Consider the following 6631-nt stretch of genomic DNA (forward strand, 5'->3'; position numbering starts at 1 on the left):
ATGCATTTGCTTATTTTAATGTGTATCAAGTTACCACTTTTCTGATTTTCATAGGAGAGTTTTGGTGTAGCTAAAGGTGTTTGGGATTGAATACTCTTATTGAACACTATAAAAGGAACATTTATATAATACGATATTGAATGTGTAGAAAAACCTAAAAGGACATAGATATTCTAATTTGGAATGCGTCAAGCCAAACACATTTCTTATCGATACATGTAACACATGAAATTTTTGTAGCAAATAACCAGACACAAACTCAAAAATTAACACATTATACCACTATTTTAACCAGAACTTAATTAGATAATTGGGTTCACAAAGTTATTTAAAAGTCTAAAGGTCAAAGTAATAATTTTATTCCCTTCACTTCAAGACCAGACCTATTTCGATATTAACATATATAAAGATTAAGCAATAATTTAAATTGTAAGAACAAAATGATATTTTCCAAAAACAATTAAATTTGAATAGATTTTGTTACATTGTATTTCTTATTACCAATACATAAATACATGTATCTGTCATTAATGTAGGAAAAAAATATTCAGTGAAAGATATACTGCCATATCTGAAATTATGAACATTATATTATTTTAGGTAGTTTCTTTATTTAGTCAATTAAATGATAGATAGATGTATTTATGTATTGCTAATAACAAATACAATGTAACAAAATCTATTCATATATAATTGTTACTAAAAGAGATATACCAGTATATATTGCTACTAAAAGAGATATGCAAGTATATCTTTCACTGAGTGTAAAAACAAAATGCTATTTTCCAAAAACAAAGAGATTTGAATAGATTTTGTTACATTGATTTCTGTGAGCAATACATAAATACGTGTATCTATCAATGAATCGACCAAATGAATAATCAACCTAAAATAATAGAATATTCATAATTTCAGATATGTGAGTATATCTTTCACAAAATATTTTTTCATACTAATTTTTCAATATTATTAAAAGAGAAAATGTTGTAGATATTGATCTAGTAACATGTTTCTACTATTTTTTTGTAAAATTAAAACAAATTTAAAAAAAAATTAAAATTTTTTTTAATAAGATTAAAATATAAGAAAATTTTGTATCGAAACTATATTTTATTAATAATAAATTAAACAATACTTTAACTATGCAATAGATTTGATAAATGTATTTTTTTCAAAATTATATAGATTTTGGTAAAATAATTGATTTTTTATTAATCAAATTAATTTATTTATTTCTGGAAATTTTTGATCTAAAAAAAAAAGATTTTTAACTTAAGTACAATATATAGTCAGATTTATTACCAAGTGTGATCTTATAATCTGACAACTACAACACAAGCTGGACAAAAAATATTCTCTCATGTTTTCCAATTTTGAAGCTATTTTCAACTTCCATTCCCTAAACTATATTTTTATCATTTAAAAAATAGCAACTATTTTTATATCTTTAGACTCCTATAATGTTAAGTTATGAAAAAATCACTCTTCAAAATGGCTATTTTATGTTTCGAACGTAGATATAATATATAAATTTAAAACATTTGATTTTTAACTATGAACTTAACAGAATAATATTTATAATGCTTTAGTTTGTGGTCACTTTACAAGTCAAAATAAATCACATTCAAAGTTCCCAATAAAAAAAACTAATTCCAGAAATATATTAAAAAGAAACTTTGATCCATTTACTAAACCAAATCTTAGATATTATCTCAAATATCTATAAATATTTTTTTAACATTAATGTACACTTTTTACTTATGTCATCTTGTTTATATAAGTGACTAAGATAGAAAAACTAATTAAATAGATTCATAGATTCATAAGTTATCTTCGGGAGGTGTGGAAGAGACAGAGACCTGAGTTCTTGTTTCTTTCTAAAACCAAACAAGATTTTTCGTTTTTACAAAAATTTCAATTTCATTTTGGTTATAATAAATTGTACACGGTGGAGCCGTGCGGTGCAAGTGGTGGACTTGCTTTATTTTATAATTCTGCTTTTGATGTTACTATTTTATTTTCGAATAATAGAATTATTGATATCGAAGCAAATGTTCTCGGAAGAAAAGTATTTATATCTTTTATTTATGGAGATCCGGTTCCAAAATTGCGGGACCAAGTTTGGGAAAGACTAACACGAATAAGCCTTAATCGGAATGACCCTTGGTTTATTATTGGTGATTTAAACGAAATAACGGGTAATCATGAAAAAGAAGGAGGTACTCTAAGGCATGCTTCAACTTTTGTATCCTTTAATCTCATGATTCGGGACTGTGGATTCTTGGAATTTCCATGTTTGGGAAATACTATGTCTTGGAGAGGACGGCGGAATTCAAAAGTGGTGAGGTGTAAACTTGATCGGGCTCTAGCAAATGCAGATTGGCATGAGATTTTACCCCAATCTGTAGTCGAGTATTTGGCAATGGTTGGTTCGGATCATAGACCAATAGTCGCTACAATTGTGGATAAAATTCCAAGGAAAAAATCACAGTTTCGATTTGATAAAAGATGGTTAGGACAAGAAGGCCTAATGGAATCTATTTTTAGAGGTTGGGATTTAGGTAATGGACGAGAAGTGAAGTTTGTAGATAAAATACGTAATTGCCAGAAGGAAATATCCAGATGGAGGAAAACCTCCTTACCATATGGACAGGAAAAAATTAATGAGTTAAAACGGGCTTTAGACGAGATCCAGACGGATGATACAAGTACAGAGGAGGAGTTATTAGAGATCACAAAAAAGTTAAAGGAAACATATAGGGATGAAGAATTATTCTGGCAACAAAAAAGCCGTACCCACTGGGCGAGGGATGGAGACAAGAATACAAAATTCTATCATGCATTAGTAAAACAAAGGAGAGCGCGGAACCGAATTATTGGCTTACATAACACAGCAGGTGCATGGGTTACTTCCGAAAAAGAGATACAACAAGTGGCGGAAAAATATTTTGACGACATTTTTACGTCGACATCGCCGACAGAGTTTGAGGAAGCACTAGGAGAGATAAAACCTTTAATTTCGGAAACCAATAATGAGATGCTCACGGCCAGGGCTACTGAGGAGGAAGTACGGAAGGCTCTCTTCATGATGCATCCTGAAAAAGCTCCGGGACCAGACGGCATGACTGCACTTTTCTACCAACGTTCGTGGCAAATCATCAAGGCAGATATAGTAGGATTAGTTAACGGTTTTCTGGACACAGGGAGCTTCGATGAGAGATTGAACATGACAAATATTTGTCTAATACCAAAAACAGAAAGACCCACCAGGATGACAGAATTACGCCCCATCAGCCTATGTAACGTGGGCTATAAGATAATTTCCAAAGTATTATGTCAAAGGTTGAAAAAGCTATTACCGGACCTGATATCGGAAACACAATCAGCCTTTGTGGCAGGACGGTTGATTTCGGATAATATCCTAATTGCCCAGGAGATGTTTCACGGACTGAGGACCAACAAGTCCTGCAAAAACAAATTTGTTGCAATTAAGACCGATATGAGTAAAGCTTATGATAGAGTTGAATGGAGCTTTATTGAGAATTTGTTGAGACGTTTTGGCTTTGCGGAAAAATGGATAGTTTGGATGATGAGATGTATAACTTCGGTTCGATATAAAGTCCTCTTGAATGGACAACCAAAGGGACAAATCATTCCTGGCAGAGGATTACGTCAAGGGGATCCCTTATCACCATATTTATTTATATTATGCACGGAGGCCTTAATTTCGAATATAAGGAAAGCGGAAGAAGAAAAATTACTGACGGGTCTAAAGATCGCAAGGGCGAGCCCACCGATTACACATTTACTTTTTGCGGATGATAGTTTATTCTTTTACAAAGCAAAAAAGGAAGAGATTCAGAAGATTCTATCTATATTGTTTACGTATGAAAGAGCATCAGGCCAACAAATTAATTTTGATAAATCATCTCTTGTATTTGGCCATACGGTTTCTGAGGAGGTACAAAATGAGTTGAAACAACTATTAGGTATTTTGAAGATTGGAGGAAATGGATCCTATTTGGGTATCCCGGAAAGTCTAGATGGGGCCAAAAGTAGAGTCTTTAATTTTGTAGCGGAAAGACAGCATGATCGGATTAATGGCTGGACCTCGCGGTTATTATCAAAAGGTGGAAAAGAAGTCTTACTTAAGTCAGTAGCATCGGCAATGCCTACCTTTGTAATGTCATGCTTTCGTTTACCCAAGTCTACGACGGAAAAGTTGACAAGTGCAGCGGCGAGATATCGGTGGTCCTCTGATGGGCACAATAGAGGAATGCATTGGATCGCATGGAACAAGATGTGCAGAGGCAAGACAGAAGGAGGAATTGGATTCCGAAATGTGGAGGATTTTAACACAGCACTATTGGCAAAACAATTATGGCATTTATTAGATAAACCAAATTCATTGTTTGCACAAGTTTTTAAGGGACGATACTTTCGGAGTTCTTCCCCTTTGGAACCTATCCGCTCATACTCGCCATCCTATGGCTGGCGGAGTATAATATCGGCTAGATCTCTGGTTAATAAAGGGCTAATCAAAAGAGTTGGTTCGGGCTGTTCCATTTCAGTATGGAATGACCTCTGGATACCAGACTCTCGCCCGAGATCAGCTACTTGTAAGGGTTTTAACTATTACCCGAATCTAATGGTAAATCACCTGATTGATCCAATGAAAAATACTTGGAATATGGGTTTCCTAAATGCAATTACTGAACCTGCGGATGTGGAAATTATTCGAGGAATACCTATTAGCAGGACCTACAGCCAGGATTCACTAGGCTGGCATTTTACCAAATCTGGTAGATATACAGTTAAATCGGGATATCACATTGAGCAACAATACAAGGACTGCCCGCGAAATGATATTTACGGCCCAGATGTTAAAGTTCTACAGGCTCACACATGGAAATTAGAGTGTGCACCGAAATTAAGACACTTTATTTGGCAGGCTATATCTGGATGTCTATCCGTGTCGGCTAGATTACGGACACGTGGAATAAAATGTGACACTCAATGCGCACGATGTGGAGCAGAGGAAGAAACTATTAACCATTTTCTATTTGAATGCCCCCTGCCCTGCAGACTTGGGCTATGTCTCAGATACCGACCCCTCCGGGCGTTTTTCCAATGACTTCGGTTTTCTCAAATTTCGACCATCTGTTCTGGAGATTGCCAAAGAATTCTAACAATTCTCAATTTCCATGGATTGCGTGGTATATATGGAAAGCAAGAAATGAGAAAGTTTATTCGAATATCGATGTGGACCCAAGGATTACTTTAAAAAAGGCAGAAACTGAGGCGGTACTATGGACAGAGGCTCAAACGAATGAGCAAGATTTAGGGATACAAGACAATAGGAACATTTTGATGTCACAACCAATGATATATGAGGGTTGGTGGAGTTTTATTGATGCCTCTTGGAAGGCAACAGATTTATCATCGGGATTGGGATGGTATTATTTCCAGGACAGGGTTAAGGACAGAATAATGGGAGCACGAAATGTCAGACGGAGTCTATCACCTCTGCATGCAGAGATGGAAGCCCTAATTTGGGCCATGCTTTGCATGATCGAGAATCAGAAGACAGAGGTCGCTTTTGCAACAGACTGTTCGGATTTGGTGCAGATGGTGTCTGAACCCGCCGAATGGCCAGCTTTTGCTATACACTTGGAGGAAATCGTGAAGATCAAGGAGAGGTTTAGTTTCTTTTCACTATCACACATTCCACGCGCGAAGAATAGGGAGGCAGATAACCTAGCAAGAAGTGCTCGGATCTATCCTTGTGATGTTAATTATGTAAACTCGGTACCTCCGGTTTGGTCTGTCAAATCGTTATAGGTATCTAGGCTGTTGACAAAAAAAAAAAAGATTCATAACTGTATTAGTTATTGATAACACCGGATTTTAACCATTTTTATGGATCACTTTAATATATTTTACAGGTGTTTTTACTCCATTTCCAAAGGTTTTCAAAGGATTTCTATGTTTTCGGATTTTAAAAGACTTTTCAGGTAATTTGGGATAAAGAGGTACAAATTGGAACAAAAAGACTCTTTTGGATAAATGCAGACCATCAGAACTCTCATGGAGAGACGATGACCTTCTCACCGTCTGATCACCCTCAAAATTGGACAACATGTAGAAGAATCAACCAGCTTTCAAATGCACTTGGTTTGGAGACATTCCAACGGTTGGATCTCAAGATATTCCATTAGCCCCGGAGCCACTTGAAGACGGCCAGCAAGTCACGCGACCGCGGCCAACAGCCCATTTCCTGCGGTCAGAAGCCTCCCGACCGTGGCCAACCACCTAATCCCCGCGGTCACGTCACTCCCGACCACGGCCATCAAGCTCCGAACTAAAGCCCATATTTCTGAAGCCCAAAGTGATTCTCAGCCTCAATTCCGGAACCCTAGAGACCATGGAGTATTGAAGATTATAAATACTTGTCATTTAGGTCGTTTCTAGGGAGAACCCTTGATACTTTACAGAAACCCTTTTCCTTTAGCCGTTTTTATGCGATTTTTGTAGAAGATTGTTCAAGTCCGAGTTCTTCAATAGAGAAGCTTTCTTCATCTCTTTTCTTTACTGTTTTTCATTACTTTTATATAACCAATGATGATCTCGA

Source organism: Eutrema salsugineum, unplaced genomic scaffold (genome assembly GCF_000478725.1).
Source record: "Eutrema salsugineum unplaced genomic scaffold, Eutsalg1_0 scaffold_9, whole genome shotgun sequence".
NCBI lineage: Eukaryota > Viridiplantae > Streptophyta > Magnoliopsida > Brassicales > Brassicaceae > Eutrema > Eutrema salsugineum.